This window comes from Berghia stephanieae, chromosome 6, assembly GCF_034508935.2.
Source record: "Berghia stephanieae isolate SIO BIC M18660-M18661 chromosome 6, UCSD_Bste_1.3, whole genome shotgun sequence".
Classification (NCBI taxonomy): Eukaryota; Metazoa; Mollusca; class Gastropoda; order Nudibranchia; family Aeolidiidae; genus Berghia; species Berghia stephanieae.
The window spans coordinates 61,230,421-61,255,420 of NC_088365.1; the positions used below are offsets into that span (position 1 = coordinate 61,230,421).

At 37.3% G+C, this 25,000-nt stretch overlaps 1 protein-coding gene across 3 annotated transcripts in view; it reads right to left on the bottom strand.

Moving 5' to 3' along the window:
- The window catches only part of LOC144975375 (uncharacterized), a 104,819-nt gene that overhangs the window by 54,181 nt on the left and 25,638 nt on the right, over nt 1-25,000 (bottom strand). For all 3 annotated transcript variants that reach the window (XM_078919388.1, XM_078919387.1, XM_078919386.1), the window contains exon 2: nt 273-326. The gene's annotated coding sequence lies outside the window, so the exon portion shown is untranslated. The remainder of the gene's footprint in view (nt 1-272; nt 327-25,000) is intronic.

Genomic DNA, 25,000 nt, shown 5'->3' on the forward strand with positions numbered 1-25,000 from the left:
GCTTGGCGCATGGTTGAGTCCTTGGAAAAGGCTCTTCACTCACATTCTCTCACCGTACTCAGGTGTAAAATGAGTACCTGGCCGTTAACAACGTTGTCTTTGTCCGAAAAATTGTAATATCGCCTAACAGACGGCATGTCCCGTCCTACGTGTTAAATGTTGCTGTTGACCACGGACCCCTTATAAAGCGCTTTGAGCACATTTAGTGGATATTGCGCTATATAAAGCTCAATTTTAATTTTTTAAGAGAAGAAAATGACGAGCTTACTTACCATTTAGAATCCTCGAATCTTCATGGTTGGCAAGTGGGCGAAAAGCGGAAGAATCTGTTGGCAAGAAGGGAAAGAAAGGGGCAATTATTGATAATGCGAATAGAATATTAGACATAGAAAGAACGAAGTTGACGTCACTCAAGTCTTTGTTATTCCTTTTTGAAAATCGCGTTTATGAGTAATTCTCGCTATTACTATTAATACTACTACTACTACTACTACTACTACTACTACTACTACTACTACTACTACTACTACTACTACTACCTACTACTGCTCCTGCAACTACTACTACCAACTACTACTGCTCCTGCAACTACTACTACTACTACTACTAATACTACTACTCCTGCAACTACTACTACCACTACTACTACTACTACTACTACTACTACTACTACTACTACTACTGCTCCTGCAACTACTACTACTACTACTACTACTAATACTACTACTACTACTACTACTACTACTACTACTACTACTACTACTACTACTACTGCTCCTGCAACTACTACTACTACTACTACTAATACTACTACTCCTGCAACTACTACTACCACTACTAATACTACTACTCCTGCAACTACTACTACTACTTCTACTACTACTACTACTACTACTACTACTACTACTACTACTACTACTACTACTACTACTACTACTACTACTACTACTACTTCTACTACTACTACTTCTACTACTACTATACTTCTACTACTACTACTACTACTACTACTACTACTACTACTACTACTACTACTACTACTACTACTACTACTACCACTACTACTACTTCTACTACTACTACGACTGCTACCACACTGATGATAATGATGATGACGACGACAACAGTGATAAAGGTGATTACGACGATTAAAAAAAAAAGATGATAAAGCAATTGCGGTTGCTTTCAACGAGAATAGAAATGGATGTGAAATGCCCGAGATATTGACCTTTAATGGTGACAATACTAGTTTAATTAACTGGAAATGAAAACTGGGGTCGTCCACAATTTAGTTCACAAACATCCGTGGGATTACCCCAGACCTGATTCAATACAACACATCCGTCAATTTCTGTTTCTGTATTCTTTTGTTTTTTGTTGTTGTTGTTTTTGTTTTTCTTGTTGTTGTTGTTGTTTTTTTTTTGTTTTTTTTTTGTTGTTTTTTAAAAAATTGTTTGTGTTTTCTGTTTACTATTAATTAATCAATGTATTTATTTATACATTTGTTTGGTTTTTTTTTTATTTGTTTTGATTGTGTGTTTGTTTGTATTTTTTTTTTTTTTTTTTTTTGTATTTTTGTTTGGGGGGAGGGGTGTTTTTGTTTTTCTTTTGTCTTGTTTGTTTGCTGAAGATAAAGTAATGTAGGGATGAGGAGAGAGAGAGAGAGAGAGAGAGAGAGAGAGAGAGAGAGAGAGAGTGTGTGTGTGTGTGTGTGTGTGTGCGTGTGTGTATGCGTGTGTGTGCTTCAAGCGTATCATTAGGGATTCCAGGAAATAGATAAACAAAATACCTTCACGAACACCCAGAGAGCCCGAACGTGGGCGACGCAATCACACGAGCCGCTCGCCCTAACGTCACGAAATCAACAGTTTGCATATCGAAGTTAAAGGCCCATTCCCATGCACCGTAACGTAAACAGTCCGTCGTCGTAATGCGACCGTCAGTTCCTTAATGTCGACATTACATTACAATAATTTCTTTACATGAAATCACCAAAGTGTTAAATACATAACAACAGCGAGCAGATCGTTCTCGGAAAATTTAAAAACAAACAAATAAACAAATACAAACAACAAAACAAACAAACAAAAAATAAGCAGCAACAATTGACATGTAGGACTAGACTGTTAGGCGGTAATACATTTATTTTCGAGAGGGACAACGCTATTAAAGGCCATGTACTCCTTTTACACCTGAGCGCGGCGACAGAAATGAAATGTGCGTAAAGAGCCTTTTCCGAGGACTCAACTATGCACCGTTTAAAGAGGGACTCGAACTCGGAACATTCCTGTCTTCTTCTATTCGCGTGTGGAATAAGCCATCACTGTCCTCACTCACCACGGAACAGTTAGGAGAAAGGCTAATTCACTACTATAGAACTCAAATACATCCTGAAGAGTAACACATTAAGACGCCTATATTTGCCACAATGCACCAGAAGAGATGGTTTGCAAATAGGATTCAATAGTCTGATGTCACGTCCTCCCAGCAACCAGCAGCTTGGTTCTAAACAAATAAAATCGGTACTTTTTATTCTTCATGCTGGCTAGAACTTTTTCACATGCCATGTGATCAGAATGAATAAAAGTCAAAACATGATCAGATTTATAATGTTTTTTTCTCCTCTGGATACACTTTCATGCTCGTCGGAGAAGTATTTCATAAGGGCGTCCGCCATTGTTCCGATAGTTTAGAACCAGTTACTAAGTTACTATGTGTCATTACGAGGGGAGCGACGTCACGACTGTTGAATCCTATTAAGAGAAGAAAGAAAGAAAGAAAGACGGCGAGTGTCGTACCACAAGTCCACGTAGCCGCACTGCGAATGGGAACAGACCTTTAGTAGTCTGCAAATGAAAGGACGTCGGAACCGGAATCATTCCAGGGTACGGCAGATATAACCAATCAATCACGGTCTCGGTGTGACAATAATATTGTGGCAGTTAACACTAGGGTTGGGCGCTGAGAGCAAAATCATTGTATGTGTAACCCCCCCCCCCCCCTCCCTTTCTACTCAAAATACATGCAGATCGAAATAGATAGATAGATAGATAGATAGATAGATAGATAGATAGATAGATAGATAGATAGATAGATAGATAGATAGATAGATAGATAGATGTAAAGATAAATCGATTGATACAAGATAGATGGATGGATGGATGGATCGATGGATAGATAGATAGATAGATAGATAGATAGATAGATAGATAGATAGATAGATAGATAGATAGATAGATAGATAGATAGATAGATAGATAGATAGATAGGTCTTACACACGGCAAATGATCATAGTCGTCCGAGCCAAAAAGAAAGAGGGAAAACGGATAATAAAGTCGGAACGTTAATGTTTGTTAGCCAGCCAATTAATGATAAGTTCTCACCCAATTATATCAAACAGACTATAAACGTTTAAGGTTACACATAGTTTTGTGTGTTGGTACGTTATATCCGGCTGGCGGATGTTCTTTTTTTTTTACCTAAACGCATAGTATCAATAAGGGTTCAACGCAGACTTCCGCTATTAATTTTACTTTTCGGATTCTTGTGACTCGAAGCGAGTTACAAGTTTTGATAAACTTCACCATTGTATGCAGCGTGCTGAAATTGAACGTATAGTAATTGAAAACGAATTTAGAAACAACGAAATAATAATAATAATAATAATAATAATAATAATAATAATAATAATAATAATAATAATAATAATAATAATAATAATAATAATAATAATAATAATAATAATAATAATGATAATAATAATAATAATAATAACAACAACGACAACCGACAACCATTATTATTGTTGGATTGGATTTTCCACCTTTTCCGCCAAATTTGTGACTAACCCAAAGATAAAAGAAAACCAGTATAAAAGTTGCACGCAGTGCATTCCAATAGGTCAGTCGCTTGAACCTAGATACTGTGATACAGAAAATGGAACAGTGACGACGACGACGACAACAACAATTTATCCACGATTCAATAGTTAAGTGATTGATTGTCAAAAATCCGGTGTTTACTTTAGTTAGTTGTTCCGACGGGCGGATATATCGTGGTTACCTCCTGCTGTGTTCCAGACCAGACCCCCACCTCACCAGCTGCGAGCTACCGCCGGTGTCAAAAGACTTGTAAAATGCCCGGATAATAATATGGAGTTTATAGATAGTATGCAGATGACGTCACACAGGCCTTTGTTATGGTTTTTGCCATCCGCGTTTGTGAGTTGTTCTCACTAAACTGTATTAACCAGAATATAAAACTTCATGGTTACACAGAGTTTGTGTGTTGGTCCGTTATACTTCCGGATGGCAATGTTGTGAACTCCTTGGCCAAGCGCATTCTATCTATAAAGATCGTTTGCGCTTGGCTAAGAAACTGCGAAACATTGCCATTCGGAAGTATAGATAGTTCGAAGATGACGTCACTCAAGCATTTGTTATTGTATTTTGCCATCCACGTTTGTGAGTTGTTCTCACTAAACGGTATTAACCAGACTATAAAAGTTCAAGGATACACATAGTTTTGTGTGTTGGTCCGTTATAATTCCGGATGGCAATGTTATGAGCTTCTTTGCCAAGCGCATACTATCTATACAGCTTTGTTGTTGGAAGGAACTCGTCTGGTGTCGGATAACGTAAAATGAACTCACTAATAATATGTACGATTTGCGGCTATATGTTCTAGTGGTATAATATGACGCTCGCTTTCGGATCGGAAAGTCCTGGGTTCGGTTCGAGCCTCGCTCGGCACATAGTTGAGTCCTTTGAAAAGACTCTTTACTCACGTTCCATCACCGTACTCAGGTGTACAATGAGTACCTGGCCGTTAACAGCGCTGTCTCTATCGCCTTAAGTGTCTTATTCATATCCAGACCTGCCCGACTTGAAAATTCAAAATTTCGTAAATTTTAAGAGAAGCAAATTGTGATAGCTGCTGTCTGTGTAAATTCAAAAATCAGCAATTCACCCTCATAATAAGGAGTAGGTAACACACTTCAAAATCACCAACATTATGTATAGATAGAATGCGCTTGGCCAAGGAGTTCACAACATTGCCGTCCGGAAGTATAACGGACCAAAACACAAACTCTTTGTAACCATGAACTTTTATAGTCTGGTTAATACCGTTTAGTGAGAACAACTCACAAACGCGGATGGCAAAAACAATAACAAAGGCCTGAGTGACGTCATCTTCGAACTATCTATAGTCGACATCAACTTTCATTTTCAATAAGTATTAGCTACTGACTTAGAGCAGAAGCTCGTGAAGTTTTGAAAATGGAGGCAAAATTTCGTCATTCTATTATTTCTTTTGTTCCCTAGTACGCAGGTCTGTCCTTATAATATTCTGCCTGTGGCAGAGACAAAGCACAATCTCATTTCCCCCCCCCCCCCCCCAACCCCCTCCCCCAACATATATCTTCTCCCTTTCATCTCCACTAAAATATCATCATCTCTTCTTACCATACTCTAATCCTAAAGAATGTGATCCCATATATATGTAGCCCCCCCCCCCCCCCCCCCACCTTCGCCTCTTCTAGCCCTCCATTTCACTTCTACTTACTCTTCTACCATTGACTCACCGCCTCCCGGAAATTCCTAACATTACCCACTGGTCGTGATTTCGTGTCGCTGACGATGACTCTTGAAGCGACAAAACTACGTACCTTGACGTTGAACTAAAATCTGGTAAGATTATTACATTTAGACGACTTGAGATTAGCATACATTTAATAAGCATCTGCAATGTATAATCTTGTACACATAGATAGTATGCGTTTGGCTAAGAAGTTCACAACATTGCCATCCGGAAGTATAACGGACCTACACACAAATCTATGTGTAACCTTGAACGTTTATACGTTAGTGCGGCTCTGTGGTCTAGTGGTATGACACTCGCTTTCGGATCGGAAGGTCGTGGGTTCGAGCCTCGCGTTCGGCGCATAGATGAGTCCTTGGAGAAGGCTCTTTACTCACATTCTCTCACCGTACTCAGGTGTAAAAAGAGTACCTGGCCGTTAACAGCGTTGTCTTTGTCCAAACAAAAATTTGTAATATCGCCTAACAGGCGTCATGTCCCGTTCTAAATGTGTTGCTGTTGGCCAGGGACCCCTTGTAAAGCGCTTTGAGCACGTTTAGTGGATATTGCGCTATATAAAAGCTCAAGTTTTTTTGTTTTGTTTTTTTAATACAGTTTAGTGAGAATTACTCATAAACGCGGATAGCAAAAAAATAATAACAAAGGCCTGAGTGACGTCATCTTCGTGCTATTTATAAGAAAAAGAAATAATCAGGAATAGCTTGGCATACCTGATGCAGGGCAGAATTGTTTTTTTTTTTAATAAACGAAAAAACAAACAAACAAACAAACAAACAAACAAACAAACAAAAACAACAACATAAAAAAACTATCAATGGCAGTAAGTGAATATGAACCTGCCCTTTGGAGTCGGCAACCATCGCCTGGCCAAAGAAATAGGAAAAAAAAAAAAATCGTATCGCTCGTCGTTATTTCCCAACAAAGGTAGTTTCCACGTAAGTGACCATGACCAAAGGGGTGAATATTTTTTAGGGGGTGTCTGTCTGCGTGGACTGTTGAATTTTATTGGGGGGAAAAATGGCAAATATTATGGCAACCCGGAATCAGCTTCATTCCATGACGACTCCATCAATACCAGTATCGATAGTATGCGCTTGGCTAAGAAACTCACAACATTGCCATCCGGAAGTATATATAACGGACCAACACACTATGTGACTATATTATGTCATCTTGGTCGTTTATAGTCTGGTTAATACAGTTTAATGAGAATTACTCATAAACGTGGATGGAAAAAAAAAAAAAAAAAAAAATACAAAGGCCTGAGTGACGTCATCTTCATTCTATCTAGAAAGTAATTGTTCCAAGCGAGTGATGGACGGACGGGTCTAAAACCACCTTCTGGCTTCGCCGCTCGGACAAGTGAAGCACCGCGCGCTTTAGCCTGCACTTCCTGCGGCACTGTTCCGCGTTGTTGAAAACGCTTGGGCGAGTGGGTCTGTGGCAGCAGATACTAATACTACCATACTAAGGAATCAAATCATCTTGTCAAAAACAAATAAAATATAGATGCTAGTTTGCGCTTGGCCAAGCAGAAGCTCACAATATTGCCATCCGGAAGTATAACGGACCAACACATAAAAATCTGTGTAACCGTGAACTTTTATAGTCTGGATAATACAGTTAACGAGAATTACTCATAAACGCGGTTGGCAAAACAAAAACAATAACAAAAACAAACAAAAAAGTCCTAAGTGACGTCAACTTCGTTCTATCTATAAACGCTTCAAGTTTTCAACCAACTTTTTTTTTAATGAACAGTATAAATTCCGGCTTACGTCGTTTCGTGGCCACACGGGCAAAGGTCGACGCGGTACGCGGCACATACATCGCAGACGATAGCAAGAGGGCTATTTATACATCGCATACGGAAGTAATTACCGCTGCAATGTTTCCGTATGTGTGTGTGCGTGAAAGTAGACATAGAAGAGCAAACTGCGAAAACGGGACAGCCCCATTAGATACGCATCCCCGAAATCGGGAAATGTTAATTTTTTCATTGCAGTTCACTCCCTCTTTACCGATCATTTTCCGTATTTTCCTAAAAACGCCATGACGACCCAACATTTAAAAAAAAAAAGATTTTTTTTTACTGAAAAGGAATAAGCAATAAGCATATAATATGCTGTATATAATTGTGGGGGTCCCGGTAGCTCAGTTGGTTGAGCACACTCGTTTCACAGGCAAAGGGACCAAGATCGATCCCGGTGCAGTCGAGATGTTTTTTTCTCTCAAGATCTCAAGAACAAAGTATGGAGTATGGAGTCCTCATAGCTGTAGAGAAATATTTCTTCAAATCTGATGATGATGTTGATGATGACGACGACGACAACGACGACGATGATAACAATAATAATAATAATAATAATAATAATAATAATAATAATAATAATAATAATAATAATAATAATAATAATGATGATGATGATGATGATGATAATAATAATTTTTTTTAGAAACCGCCCTCCCGAACCACATCGTTAGATACCGTCGCCTAGGCATTCCATGAAGGAATGTCAATACAAACAGATCAAACAAACCTCTAACTGATATCAACAGGAATCACAAATGTCCCCCAACAATACTCTTCTATCTATTGTGAAAAAAAAGTTTTAAAAAGTCAGGTTCCCTATTACCCGACATTCCCGAGTCGAGATTTCACAGAAAACCAAACCTGAAGAAGAAAGAAGTGCATGCGAGGCCGAGCGTCACCACCGCTCGCTGCTAGCCTAGCAGGCCGGAAAATATCCACCTAGCTATCCATGCCGAACAATCTAATTGTCCAAACTAAGTTGATCTAAGCAGGGGTTAACGATTATACACGGTTTTTCCAACCACACACACAGATAGAGAGAGGAATGTGGTCCGCCGAGTATGTGTGCACACTACAAAACTAAATCACTATTTACTTTACAAACGTATACTATAATATATTATATTATATACAGTGGAGTCTGTTAACCACCAGTTCACTACCGTAAACTGGAAAGACACGTCGGTAGTTAAAACAATTTGGCCAGTAAACTCATCCTTCAAATAACTATCGATTTAAATTATTTAAATCAAAGTTTGATTTTTTTTTGTTTTTTTTTTAACTCTCAAACCTGGGACGTCGCGATGTCTTACTTCTTGACCCATGTTTGACAGTTGCTTTTTGTTGTTTTAAAAAAAATTACGATGAGTCATTTAAATCGATCGATATTTGAAGGACGAGTTTTCTGGCCAAATTTTTTCAATACGTGTTTTTCCAGAGTACAACAGTCAACTCTGGTTAAGACGGTGAAGAAAAAAAAAAAAGAAACAAAAAACTATTGAGCGAGCGAAGAGAAATAAATAAGATGGGAGGGGGGTAGGAATTTCAACCTTTTTTTTTTTTAGTGCGAAATTAACATTTTAGAGATGCATCGATTTATAAGAAAACGTCATTATTGTTGTTATGTGTTTAGCCAAAAATAAAACTCACAACATCCGCCAGCGGGATATAGATAATTCGAAGTTGACGTCACCCAGGTCTTTGTAATTGTTTTTTGCCATCCGCTTTTATGAGTAATTTTGTATTAACCTGACTATAAGCATTCATGGATACACACGGTTTTGTTTGTTGGTCCGTTCTACTTTCGGATGGCAATGTTGTGAGCTTCTTAGCCAAGCGCATACTATCTATAGCGTACCAATACAGAAAATTATAATGTGTAACCTTGAACGTTTATGGTCTGATTGATTGATAGATAGAATCTAGTGAGAACTACTCATAAAAAATGGCTGGCTTAAAAACAATAACAAAGAGCTGTGTGACGTATTTATAAAAAGGGGGACAACGTGACATGTCTGGTAACCCCATTGGAAAATTCCTTTTCATTTGACCAAAAAAAAAAAAAAAAAAAAAAAAAAAAAAAAATTATCAAAACATACAAACAAATGGATCTTAAAATAGCGATGTTAACCTTTTCCTTTTTATTTACTGTTTAAAGCGTATCAATTTTTTTTTTTAAAAAAAAAGGTATTTAACATAACATGTGGTATAGTGCAAAATAGGATAAGATCCTTTGAATGCCCTTAATATTAATTAGTAATGCCATAAATCTATTGATTAAATATTACAATAACGATACACGTGGTAAAGATAGTATTTCAACTTAAATGTACTCATGTGGTGTACAAACATATATCTTTAACCGTGACATGCAAAGCGCACACACAACCACACACACACACACACACACACATACACACACATACACACGCGTATAGAAGATAACCATAATAATATAATAATGCATAATATATACATACAAGATTGAAAGCCATGTCAATTACGATAATAATTGTTTGTTTGCTTTTCTTCTCTTTTAGAATAAATAAATGATCAAATAAATAAATAACTAAATAAATAAATAAATAAATAAATAAATAAGAGAAAAGGAAGACCTAAGGAGATCCTAATTAAAAATGTATCAGTAAAACGAAGGTAAAACAAATGTGTTTGATAACTATTTTTTTTTAACCGCACCCCCCCCCCCCCCCCCCCCCCCCCCCCACTTCCCAAAAATAAAATCTTTTAAGCATTTTTTTTTTACATATTAATGCTTTCTGATAGAACGAACTGACACCCAAACAAACTTTTGAAAAATGAAATGAAAGTAAACTGGAGAGAGAGAGAGACAATTATCACACACAGAAGGCGGGTGATATTTCTTTCGATGTTTCAAGTCATAAGCTTAGGGCTTACTAAACGTGTCTGAAAAATCACAACCAGTGAGTGAAGTGAAGTCTATCTAGCTATACACCTGTTGTCTTACGTTAAAAGACGGCGGCGATGCTGAACGAGTTTCAAAATTCAATTATTGAATGCGTAAAACGATTTGGGGATAATAAAAGTAAAATAAATAAATAAATAAATAAATAAATAAATAAATAAATAAATAAATAAAATACGAAACAGAAACAAAAACGAGAAAAAATGAGTCACATTTATCTACTCCCTTTATTATTTTTCTCTCCATCCAAACCAAAAACACTACGAATTCCTGCCTGAAACAAGCAGTGCATTTGCTGCATGCATCCTGCCTTGTTTGGCATACAATGGAAAAATAATTTTTTCTCATTTTGGCCAGAAAACCGCGCTGTCTCTATCGAAAAAAAAATGTAATATATATATTGCCTCACAGCCTAGGTGTAGTGTCTCGTTCTACATGTTACAAGTTGCTGTTGGTCTGGGACCCTTTGTAAAGCGCTTTGAGCACGTTTAGTGGATATTGCGCTTTATAAAAGCTCATGTTTAAGTTTAAAGTTTATTATATATCGATTTTTTTTAAATGTTTTTTTTTTTAAATCATTTCCTTGATTGTTTAATTTTTAAATTGTAATATCGCCTAACAGGCGGCATGTCCCGTCCTGCATGTTAAATGTTGCTGTTGACCTGAGACACCTTGTAAAGCGCTTTGAGCACATTTAGTGGATATTGCGCTATATAAAGTTCAATTTTATTTTTTTATTTTTTTCTTTCCGCCAAAATGATAAACAGCCATTCTGTCAGTGAAGGGTAGGTGGAGGTGGTTGTGCGGTATCCGGTTCCACCGGAAATAGCTGGCGTTGAGATGAGCTGGAAGTCGACACAGGGTGCAATGCAAGAAGAGAGTATAATAGTATAGAAATTAAGCGGGGGAAATGGGTACGGTAGCCCTGGTAATGAGTAAGGAGAGAGGGAGAGAGAGAGAGAGAGAGAGAGAGAGAGAGAGAGAGAGAGAGGCTGAATATGTGACCCCTCGTCTCAAAACGGTATAATGTCGGGATGGACCAGATGTCAAAAAGTCAAATTATAGTTAAACGGGTCAAAAATATGACACATTCGTATTTAGCACAGTAAAATATGATATTCCTCCTCCTCTATAAAGCATATAAACCCAACTTAAGCATGATATTTCTGGATACAAATTCCATTTTCAGCATTTTAATCATCCCGACTTAATACCGTTTTGACACGAGGGGTCACATATGAGGGAAACGTCTAGGTCGGGGGGGGGGGGGGGGGGGGCTGATGAAAAACATGAAACTGGCAACCTGGGCACGGCATGCCCTTACAGAGAGAACGTCAACATAGCATAGCGCATGCGTCTCTCTTTCTCTCCATCTTTTGGTTAATGAGATAGCAGTAATCACCTATATTATTTGAGAAATCACTTTTCAAAATGTTATTATCCTACTTACTTGTATAAAAATAAAAACTTATTTTGATGAAAAGATCACAGTTAGTGTTAGTGATGTGTTGCAAAGAATGAAAAATATTAAGGAATGCATCCGAGATTTTAAGATTACCCGCCGTGAAACCACTGACTTCACAGTTCGGTAACTCAACTGAAAGATGGCTGAGAAACGATTTATCTGGCATGGTGCATCACTGTGAACGTTTCATCAAAATAAGTTTATTGATTATATTTTTATTTTATAAAAGTATGTATATAATAACATTTTAAAAGTGATTTCTCCAATGTAATTAGTGATATCTCATTAACCAAACGATAGATTTCCTCAGTTGATAAGAGAGACGCATGCGCAATGCTATGTTGACGTTCTCTCTATAATGGCATGAAACCTGGGCAGATTTGTATGTTGCTACGTTATATCCGGCTGGCGGATTTTGTGAGTATTGTACCTCAACGCCGCATGCCACCTTGAATCTTATTTATTATATTAGTCTTCTTTCTATTACTTTTTCCCTAACCGGAAATTGAACCGGTCCCTGACACCGCCATAAACAACCGATAACAGGAAAGATGAGCTAGCCGACTTCGATGAAAAATCGTTACCGGAGAGGAAACGAAAAAGGAGAGCATAATAATAATAATATATACACGCATTAAGCCGGGGCCCCTTTAGCCCTTGATTAAATATTAACATAGATCACATGTCAGGAGAAAAGAGAAAAAAAAAAAAGTTAATTAACAGACAGCGGCGAGTCATTAAGATCACCAATCAGCCTTCATGTCAAATGAGTGCATACAGAGGTGGTTGCACAACTCGGGAGTAGCAGCAGCAGAGATGATAAGTTCCCCTCGCTCGGGGAGGAAGAGTTATTCATAAAATAATATATATATATTTCCTCAGTTTCCAAAGGAGTCATTTCTTTTTAAAGAAATATTCAAACAAAAACAAAACAAACAAAAATTGATGAAATTCATAAATAAGCACAGAGCGGGCATTTTAGCACCTTTGTGTACTCATAATGTAATACAGTGGGAATCCGTATAAAGTAAACCTGTTTAAAGTCAACTTCTGCTTAAAGTCAATTCCGCTTGTTGGTCTCAGTTATACTGTTCTTTATCTAAAATGTGTTCCATCATCACCACCAACATCATCATCATCATGATCATCATCATCATCATCATCATCATCATCATCATCATCATCATCATCATCATCATCATCATTATCATCACCATAACAATTACCATCATCATCATCATCATCATCATCATCATCATCATCATCATCATCATCATCATCATCATCATCTCTATAACTATTACTATCATCAGCAGCATCATTTTATTATCACAGTCATCATTATTATCATTAACATTTTTGTTTTCCCCTCAAATTTGAAATTATGAGCAAGTCACCACCTCGCCGAATCTACCCGCCGCTCATGAATTCGTCTCGTTGTGTGTCTGTGTGAGTGCCTGTGTGCGTGTGTGTGTTAGTTGCGATATAAATAAACATTACTCATTACTCATAAAGACAAGAAAAACCTCCAGATGTTCTTGGATGATACCGAAGAAAAAATAAATGAAAATTACAGCGCTGATAAGAAGATCATAAAGTATGAGAATCTTTTCATTCTCAAAGACTTTGCTCAATCAACTCTACAATCTTCAAAGGCACGCTAGACGCGAAGAAAAGCACAGGGGAACAGAAACGATGTATATTAATATTAAACATTTACCTCTATCAAAACAAATTTAAAAGGATGAGAGATAAAATATGACTGTCTGAATAATTTTAACAAGTAACGAGATGTACCGATCATTAATGACTAAAGGGGGGGGGGGGGGGGGGGGGGGGGAGAGAGGTCGCGATAGCTCAGTTGGTACAGCAATCGCTTCACACGCAAAAGGGTGGGGGTCGATCTCAAGTGAAGTCGACATATGTTGTTTTTTTTTTTCTGACACGCCCTCTCCATCCAGCAGTGATTGAGCAGCTGGGTCTGTTAGAGCTAGTGGATAGTCCCCGAAGACGTCACTCTGGTCTTTGTTATTGGTTTTTTTTTTTTTTTTTTTTTTTTTTTTTTTTTTTTTTTTTTGTTTTTTTTTTTTTTTTGCCAACGCGTTTATGAGTAGGTAATTCCCACTAAATTGTATCAACCAGACTATAAACGTTCAAGGTTACACACAGTTTTGTGTGTTGGTCCATTATACATCCGGATGGCAATAATAATAATAATAATAATAATAATAATAATAATAATAATAATAATAGATCTTTATTGTCCATAAATAAAAATGTTGTGAGATTCTTCGCCAAGTGCATACTATCTACAGAAAACAGGATAAACTCTGGCTCGATGGGTCTTTTGGCGCTGAAGGACTACCTTTCTTTTTCTTGAAAAAAAAAATGCGGTTTACCTTACCTAATCCTTAAGTCCAGGGAGAAGAGAGCACCAAAACTACTTCATCTTCATCGCGAGGAAACCTTTTTAGTCACAAAACCGAATGTGTCCAAATTGAACTTCAAGAAATTCTGTTTTTAATGAATCCTTATCATTTTCATTACGCATCACCACATCCAATGTGTTGAATAACAAAACCATATAGACCAATATCAACAAAGCAACACATTAAATAACTTCTTATAATTTATACTACTATTACGATAAGTCTTACAATATATCATAGCACATTATCACAATGCAAGACAATCAACAATGACAAACAACCCATTCTAGTTACTACCCCCACTCTCTCATTCCGCCACCTTTCTTGCAAGTAGAACCATAATATCTACTAACACTAACACAAACAAAAAGAGTGCTGCCCACTTTCTACAGTCACGGCTCGATAGTCCGAACACCCCCGTATCATACATTCATTGCGGCTGGGTCGTAAAAGGTATTCGGATTATCAAATAACTTATAGCACATTATCACAATGCAAGACAATCAACAGTTACTAATAACAAACAACCTATTCTAGTTCTACCCCGCACTCTTTTCGATCCGTCACCTCTCCTGTAAGTAAAAAAAAAAAATGAGCTTTATATAGCGCAATATCCACTAAATGTGCTCAAAGCGCTTTACAAGGGGTCCCTGGTAAACAGAACATTTAACATGTAGGACGGGACATGACGCCTGTTAGGCGATATTACAATTTTTCGGACAAAGACAACGCTGTTAACGGCCAGGTACTCATTTTACACCTGAGTACGGTGAGAGAATGTGAGTAAAGAGTCTTTTCCAAGGACTCAACTATGCGCCAAGCGCGAGGCTCGAACCCAGGACCTTCCGATCCGAAAGCAAGTGTCATACCACTAGACCACATAGGCGCACAGGTCTATCAGACCCAGCTACCCAATTACTGCTGGGTGGACAGAAGCGAGAGGGGGAGGCATAAAAAAGACTACAACCGGGATCGATCTCGGCCCCTTTGCTTGTGGGGCGAGTGCTCTACCAACTAAGCAATCGGGATTCCCATGGTCGATGATGATAAACAGTCGGGACAGATAAATTCGTTCTTGGCCGACATCATTGAGGAGAAAAGTGAAAAGCAAATTCAAAGCAAAATCATATATATATATATATATATATATATAATATATATATATATATATATATATATATATATATATATATATATATATACATACAAGTAGTTCAACTCACTCAACCCTAACACGGACTATATCCTAAGTTTGCCCGGGTTCCTTTTACCCATTGCCTATTCATTACTTTTTTTCTGAGACAAATTATAGGCGTAGTATCAAAGCTAGTGTTTTTACATGTCAATGATAGTTGAATAAAACTATCAATGCACAAACTCATTTTCAATACATTTTTTTTTTCCCTTCCAATTTTGAAAAGTAGCAAAAATCTCTAGGGTTGAAAGAGTTAATAAAGAGCCGAGCAAGCTTCAAGATAAATAAATAAGGCATACCATACCACTGACCACACGAGTAGTGATAAAAGTTAAAAGACCGAAAACTAGACTGAAACAGCGAATAAAGAGCGGGGGCCGGGGGGGGGGTGGGGGGGAGCGTCTGTTTTTCTTTGCTGTGTTTCTGTTTTGGTTTTATTTTGGGTTTGATTGCTTTTTGGTTTTTGTGTCTAAATAAAATGTTGGATTTGTTTTTCTCTTTTGAATGTTTTTGAATTGTTTTTTTTTTTTGTTTTTGTTTTTTTTTTGTTTGTTATGTTTTGTTTTGTTTGTTTTGTTTTTTTTTTGTTGTTTTTTTTTTTTGGGGCCGGGGGTGTTTTGTTTTGTTTTGTTGGGGTTTTCCGTGCGACCTTTCGGATCGGAGGATCCTGGATTCGAGCCTCGCTCGGCGCATAGTTGAGTCCTTGAAAAATGCTCTACACTCATATACATATAGGCAGAAAGACAGATAGAAAGAATGAAAGAAAAATAGATAGAGAGAAAGTGAGAAATAAGAAACAAAGAGAGAAAGAAATAATGAACCAATAAACAAATAAAGAAAGGAAAGCAAGAGAGAGAGAGAGAGAGAGAGAGAGAGAGAGAGAGAGAGAGAGAGAGAGAGAGAGAGAATTAAATAACTATTCGATAATACAATGATAAGATTTACATTATCAATAATACGATTCGGTCAATTCATTTCCGTTCTGATAAAGTAAAAATCGGTCAAAACCAAAAAAAAAAACAAAAAAAAACAAACAACGCGTTATTATATGAGGGATGTATCATATTAAGCAATTAAGGAGCAAGCACCGGTATCTATAGATAGAACGAAGATGACGTCACTCATGTCTTTGTTATTGTTTTTTGCCATCCACATTTATGAGTAGTCCTCACTAAACTCTATGAACCGGACTATACAAGTTCATGGTTACACATAGTTTTGTGTGTTAGTCCGTTATACTTCCGGATGGCAATGTTATGAGCTTCTTCGCCAAGCGCATACTATCTATAAGATAAAGATTTGAACAAGTGTTTATGAAAGGTGAGAGACCAAACAAGAAAGAAAAATACAAGAATAAAAAAAAAAACATCCCAAAAAATCAGTCGACCTCGACTGGGGATTGAACCTCAGACCTTCTCTGATTACCGGTCACACGTGCTACCATGACACATATTATAAGGGATGAGTTCAAATAATACCACTATTCTGCCTTCTCTGTAAACGTTTTATGAACATCTGACACTTTCAACCAGCTAACTGCCACTCTCTGGGGGAACAGAAAATCTGGTATTGGAAAATTTGGCCAGAAAAACCAGATTCTTCAAAATATCGATCAATTCAAGTGACCCTCGTCTTGTCAAGTCAACTCAAGCCCCAGGTTTGAGAGTTTTTGCCAAGATGTATTCCTTCATCCCCATCCGGCCCATGGAGCAGGAGTTTATCCCGGTTTCTATAGCGCGAAACAGACAATAGCAATTGCTTGCTATCCTTTGGATAGGACGCTAGTCAATCGCAAAGTTACTTTCCGCCAAAGCTAACAGACCCACTGCTGGGTGGACAAGGGTCAGAAAAAAAATCTCAACTGCACCCGGGATCGACCTCGTTCCCTTTGCGTGTGAAGCGAGTGCTTTACCAACTGAGCTATCGGGACCCAAGATGAGGTTCATTCAAATCGACCTGATATTTGAAGTACGAGTTTTCTGGCCAAATTTTAAAATACGAGTTCTCCGAGGGTATGGCACGGTTAAGTGGTTGATAGTTATGGGTCTTGACTTTTATTACAGGTTTTGTCATAACAGGATTATCGGTTACCAAAACAGTTTGATATTCTAGAAGGAAAAAAAAAGAGGAGGGCAGGGGAGCCGGATGGAGGGTAAGGTGCAGAAGGAAAAGAAAGAAAGAGGGGAGGGAAGAGGAAGAAGAGGGGGAGAAGGAACATAAGGATGAGGTGAAAGAGGAGAAGGAAGAGGAGGAGGAGAGCGTGATGAGGAGGAAGAGGAGGCGGAGGAGAAGAAGGAAGATGAGGAGAGCAGGAGGATGAGGAGGAAGAGCAGAAAGAGGAGGAGAAGGATAAAATTCTTGATCATTGGGTGTCTTATTCTTATTCTCCCGCCTTGCACCGACTATTAATTGTTCCGTGCAAAACAATAACTGTTGGCACATCACCAAAAAAAAAACAAAAAAACTCTGTACCTACATGCTTGACATCTCAGTATTGAAAGAAGTAAAAAAAAAAAAAAAAAAAAAGAATAAATAAAGTCTGTGAGTCTGTGAGAAAAAAAAGGAAGCGGAAGTCTCAGAGGGGGTAGTCATCATAGTCATGCCGACACTCACTCTCACTCTCAGAAAACAACTTGTCTTACTCACACTCACACACACACTGCATCTCGAAAGGGAAACTTAACAAACGTACTGCCTTTAGAAAGGTGTCGTCATTAACCACTCGAGAGTGAATCGGGGGGGGGGGGGGGGGGGGGGGGGGGGGGCTGTTGTGAGAGTTTGAAGGGTATTTTTTTTCTTCTTCTTCTTAATCTTCTGGAATGTCGCCGTCGCTACAATAAGAAGAACACCCCTTGGATAGATAAGATGATGGAAACATAAGATAATATGTCGCGGTAGTAGTAGTAGTACGGTACATTAGTAGCCTACTGCTGTGCCTACTCTAACGAAACACTTTTTTAATAATATTTTTTTTTAATGACCAGAAAACTTTTACCTCAAATATCAATAAATTAGAAGAAAAAAAACAACAACAAAAAAAATTCCCCACCAGATGGTCCATGTTGCCAAAACACAGAAAATCGCGTTTCTATTATTGTTAAAAAAAAAAAAAAAAAAAAAAAAAAAAAAAAAAAAAAAAAAAAAAAAAAAAAAAAAAACATTTAACTAGTACCTCGAATTCATATGCATGGAATATCGAACAAATTTGTTCAATTTTAAATGAGGGTGAACTCGAGAGAGTTTAAACAATTATATAAAAAAAATAAGTTTTCTCCAAAATTTAGTCGATTTTTAAGTTTATCAAGACCGATAAGTTTGTTAAGGCGGGTCAGAGTGTTAGTATAGTAGTGTTTGGCCACGTGAAGTTCTATTCGGCCATTTTTGAAGTCAAAATTGGCCACGAAGAACTCTAGCTATCTGCTGGTATTGGTAGCCGCCCTGCTCCCCACTTATTGTTAAAATAATATGACCAATAAATAGATAAATAAATAAATAAATAAATAAATAAATAAATAAATAAGAAATCGTCATTCGATTACTAATTTAAATTATTAGGTTTGAGACGATGAGAATTAGAAAAAAAAGGACACGTCAGTGAGACTTTCTATAAACCAGTCAATATTTGAAGCAAATAATTTTTTTCTGGCCAAAACGAAAAAAAAAATAATAATAATGTTTAAATCAAGTATTTTGTCAGACTAGAACAAAGTAGTACAAAGTTACTCTTACTATTACATCTGTTACTATCACTACTGTTACTATTACTATTACTATTATTACGACGTTACGACGTTCCCATTGATTGATAGAGATAAGTGGCCGAGCTATGCCAGGAATCCTCACTACTACAAAGGTTACTATTTCGCCCACCCGTTGTGTTTGACAAAATAAAGGGCGATGTGATTTGCAGAACGCTTTTGATTTGAAAAGTAAATGGAGGACAGCAGGAGAGGAAGGTCATGTTATTGTGATCTAATCTCTGCATCCGAGTTTAGTCGTCACAACACCAACATTAAAAAAAAAAAAGTTAACTAACACCCTGTAAGATGATAATGTTGATGATGATGATGATGATGATGATGATGATGATGATGATGATCATGATGATGATGATGATGAGTAACAAAGTTTTATTTGTAAGGACTTTCGGTCAAAAACCTGAAGCACTGACTACAATAGCAATTCCGGCATCTTCCTTCTGGTGATCGTCGTCGTCATCATCATCATCATCATCACCATCATCATCATCACTATCATCATCGTCACTTTCATCATCCTCATCATCATCATCATCCAAATTACCACCACCACCATCGCCTCCACCTTCTCCCAAACCATAGAAAAAAAAAAAAAAAGAGGCCGTCTCCTCTTTCTTCTGCGTCTCAAACGTCCCCAACATCGAGCCTACTCGATACAAACCATCAAGGATGCTTGCCTAGCTATACAATGTTATGTACACAGTTATAACTTTACTTATCACTATTACAACGCAGCGACTGATTCAACAGCTCGACCAACAATCGGTTGTGTTTGCTCACCTAGTCATCCTCAGACACACTTCGCTCGCGGAACGAACAGCATCTGACTGACTATTCGTTCGATCGAGTCCGCAGCTAGCTCTGCGTTTGCAAAAGCAAAAGAGATGATAATGATTGCTACAAGTTGTACAACAGAATCCCGCACATTCTAGTGAAGTCTTCTTCTTCTTCTTCCTCTTCCTCCTCCTTCTCATCTTCTTCTTCTTCTTCTTCTTCTTCTTCTTCTTCTTCTTCTTCTTCTTCTTCTTCTTCTTCTTCTTCTTCTTCTTCTTCTTCACTTTTGAACGTCAAATCAAGATGATGAAAGAACGCCGTTGTCTTCATCATCGACTCTGTCGGGGTATAGATAGTATGCGCTTGGCGAAGAAGCTCATAACATTGCCATCCGGAAGTATAACGGATCAACACACAAAACTGTGTATGTATCCATGAAATTTTATAGTCAGGTTAATACAGTTCAGTGAGCATTACTCATAAATGCGGATGGCAAAAAACAATAACAAAGACCTGAGTGACGTCATGTTCGAACTATCTATAGTGATATAATATTGGCTTACTGTTCGTGGGGTATCGAATACGCGTATAATGGTATCGACCCGTAGCAGATAGGACCCGATTCTAATCGTTTCCATTCTCCATTCTTTCCATAAATAACATTTGAACAGTCCTAATGCTACTCGTACACTCGCAAATGTGACCCAACGACTCAAAACGGTATTATGTCGGGATGAACCAGATGTTTAAAAAATCTAATGAAAGTTAAACTGGTCAAAAATAGGAACGATTGGTATTCAACAACCTGAAATATGATATTCATTCTCCTCAATAAAGTTTATAAACTCAACGCAAGTCTAATATTTCTGGCTACAAATTTAACTTTCAGCATCTTAATCATAAATAAATAAATAAATAATACCATTTTGAGGCGAGGGGTCACAAATACTTCTCACTTTGATGTTACGGTACTGACATTGTCAGTCCTCGCGCGCCTCGTCGGCGAATTATATTATCGCCATGACGTCTTCAAGCAATGATCAAAAAGTGAGTATAAAATACGATTTGCCTTTATTCACGACCAAACAAACACTGAGTTGATACCCGACATGACACCGTTCTATTATTCTATAATAATAATAATAATAATAATAATAATAATAATAATAACAATAATAATAATAATAATAATAATAATAATAATAATAATAATAATAATATAATATACTTATATAGCGCCCATTAATCCACTGACAAGTGCTCTATGGCGCTTTACAATCACTCAAGACTATATAAACTAGCATTCACACTAGCACGCTCACACACGCACACCCGTACATCCACATACGGAACTTCTCCGCGTCCACATTCTTTGACTTCGAAAATTACTTCTTTAATTCTAAACTTTTTACTGTTCTTCTAGACTTACTGGATAGCGGTTGGGATAATTATTTTTAAAATATAATTTCAAGTACAATTCAGCTTATTTCAAGCTACATTATTTTCTAATTCGTACTTCACGCGAGCTCTTGTTATTCTCTTCGTTTACTGTCGTTGTTTTTAAAAACACAGTATATGCAATGCCAACCAAATAGCACTGTGTTCTTTAATAAAACGTCAGTTTACACAATTTGGTACCATGATGATATCACTCAAAAGTATTTATCTACAGCCAACATAATAATTCGAGAAAGATTTATTCGAAGTCCTTCAGAAAAACATTCGAATAGCTGGCTGCGCGTGCCGTTCGAGCAAAATTTGCAAACCGCAAATGAACAACACAGCTTTGTTAAACCATTGTACCCAAATAACCTCTGACTTGATTATAATATCCTTGCCGTTAGCGATTGTAAGAGTTCAACCCTCCCGCTTTTGAGAAAAAAAAAATATATTATAGCAATTTTAACAAATATGAACGTTAACAAAGTGAGAGAAAACAAAAAAAAAATTTTAATTGAAACAGTTGGCAGGTTTCGTTGACTAGGTTTGTCTATTTTCGTACTTCCATTACAAGAGATTTATTGTGCTCGGAGATATTCGATTGAATGTGCATAATTTTGGTTTGAAATTACGTATAAAACATTGGAATAGGCAAGAAAAAAATGGGGGGGGGGAAGGGGGGGGGGTGGGTAATATTTACATAAATAATTGGCTCGGTCAACTCAGGAAACTCGCTAATGATAATAAATAAACAAGATAAATAAATAAACAAACAAACAAGATAAATAAATTAATTTTCAGGCCACATTTTAAAAAAACAAAAAACAAAAAAACAAAAACAAAACAAATCACAATAAAACAGGAGGAAAAAACGTACCGATTTTTTGGGACAGTGGATCATAAATCAAGGGGGGGGGGGGAGTCCCGAGAGCTCGGTTGGTAGAGCACTCGCTTCACACGCAAAGGGACCAAGATCGATCCCGGGTGCAGTCGGGATATTTCCTGACCCCCCCCCCTCCACCCCCCACCCCCGGGCCCCTGTCCACCCAGCAGTGGCTGTTAGATTTGGGGGAAAGTACTTTTTTTTGCGATAGACTATCTCGCGTCTTACCCAAAGGATAGCATGCATTTGCTATTAATTGTCCGTTTCACGCTGTAGAAACCAGGATAAACTCCTTCTCTGAAGGATCACAAATCGGGGTCCATTTTAGTCGTTCCATATTAATTTAGACAGTTAAACAGTCGTCCCCTGGAAAAGTCACGTATTGAAAAATTTGGCCAGAAAAAAAAGCAACTTGGCCTTAAATTGTCGATCGATTTAAACGACACTTCTCTTGGCTAAAAAAATTTTTTTTTTTTAACCAAACAAAAAAAAACCTCAAACCTAGGACCCCGCGAGATCTTCTTCAAGTTCCTTCAAGGTGAGGATCATTTAAATCGATCAAGATTTGGAGGATGAGTTTTTCTGGTCAAATTTTGAAATACGTGTTCTTGCGCAGCACGACAGTAAGTTAACCGATAAATTTATTATAAATCGGCCAAATAAAAAATTAAATGACCCCCCCCCCCCCCCTCCCCCCAAAGAGATTTTTCACAGAACGGTATAATGCATATATTATTACAACAGACCATGCGGTGTATGTTATTCTTAATACCCCAAATGTTTGTCGAGTTAACACGGCGTTAAAACATCGCACCTGTTTCACCCCCAGCTTGACAATGTTCAAAAAACAAAAAAAGAAACGTTGCCTTCTCTTCATCACATTTTTTACACTTCAAGGCAGATAGAGGGGTCGACCGACCTAGAAGAAGAAGAAGAGGAAGAAGAAGGCCAAAGATGACAGACATCAACCTGTGGCTGAAGCCGAAATTCCCAGTCCAGTCCGCACTATGACCTACAAAAACAACAACAAGAGCAAACATCGGGTTCAGGCCAGGGGTTTTCCCCACCAGTCTTTTTGGGTTCAGAAAAGGGGGAGGTGTCAATTTATGATAATTAGCCCAGACTCTAAATAATGAAAAAATGTATATTAATATGTATACAGACGGTTAAATCAACTGCGTCGCAATTTTTTTTTCTCTCGAAGAAAATGAATTATTATACACGATTCGTACACACTTGCCTTTTGGATTTCCGGACTGGTCCCCAAACGCTGTACGAGCTTGCGAATTCCAAAAAGCAAGAGTATAAGAAATCATTTATTCTACCCCTCAATCAATTCCGATTTCGAAATCGTTGAATGAAAGACATCATCAAAAACACTTAAATAATACACCTTTTTAAAGAATCGAATTTTTAGTGAAATTTAACGATTTATAATCTGACGTCACATATATACTATTATTGTAAACATATAATCATTATTATCATTACGCGTTACTATTGAGGGAGAGGGGTAGATATTATAATAATACTAATAAGGAAACAACAGGCAAAGGAATATGCATACTAATAATGTGATCAAAGACTTGTTATAGATAGAATGAAGATGACGTCACTCAGGTCTTTGTTACTGTCTTTTGCCATCCGCGTTTATGAGTAATTCTAACTAAACTGTATTAACCAGACTATATAAACGTTCAAGGTTACACATAGTTTTGTTTGTTGGTCCGTTATACTCCCGGATGGCTCACAACATTGCCATCCGGTAGTATGCGCTTGGCTAACAAGCTCAACATTGCCAACCGGAAGTATAACAGACCAACACACAAAGCTGTGTGTATCCATGCACGTTAATAGTCAGGTTAATACAGTTCAGTGAGCATTACTCATAAACGCGGATGGCAAAAAAAAAAAGAAACATTCACAAAGACCTGAGTGACGTCATCTTCGAACTATCGAGAACGTGAACGACGTGTACTTATATGCGTTCGGCTATCAGACCAGTTAAAACATACACTTTGACCGTGACCCGGGGCGTCAATCCGGTATTTACTACGCCGGAATGAAATAAATAACAAAAAGGTCAAGTTGAAGATGATTTTTTTTAAATATTAGACAAGAATAAGGAAATAAAACGTTGTTTTTTTTACAAGTTTAAGAATAAGAAATGAATAACTCAGTCTCATTAATGAAGGCAATTTTTTTTTTTTTTTTTTTTTTGAGCTCAAGTTTTATAAATTATGCAAGAAGGTTTGAATTTATTCCCAGTTTCAGCGGTAGATTTGAGAAGGCAGATCACGCATAATATGTGACCCATAGTCTCAAAGCTTTAAACAATATTAAGTCGGGTTGAGCAAGATAAGTCAAAAGGAAGTTCCGAGTTTGAGAGGGTTTTTTTTTTTTTGTTTTTTTTTTTTTGCCAAGATGAGAGTCATGTAAATCGACCGATATTTAAACTGGACGAGTTTTCTGGCCAAATTCTTAAATATTATGGGTTTTTCCATTCCATACTTTGGCAGTATTATAAATAAATAAGCATCTAGATTTAAAGCTAAACTTTCTATTTGTACGTTCCGTGTTTTAATTAGTCAAAAGAAAAAATAAATCTTACTCCTGGGACATGTTGGGTTCATTTCCTTTACATAATATAAACAATCCATTTGTTTTAAAAATCACTTTCTTTCTTTTCCCCCAGAT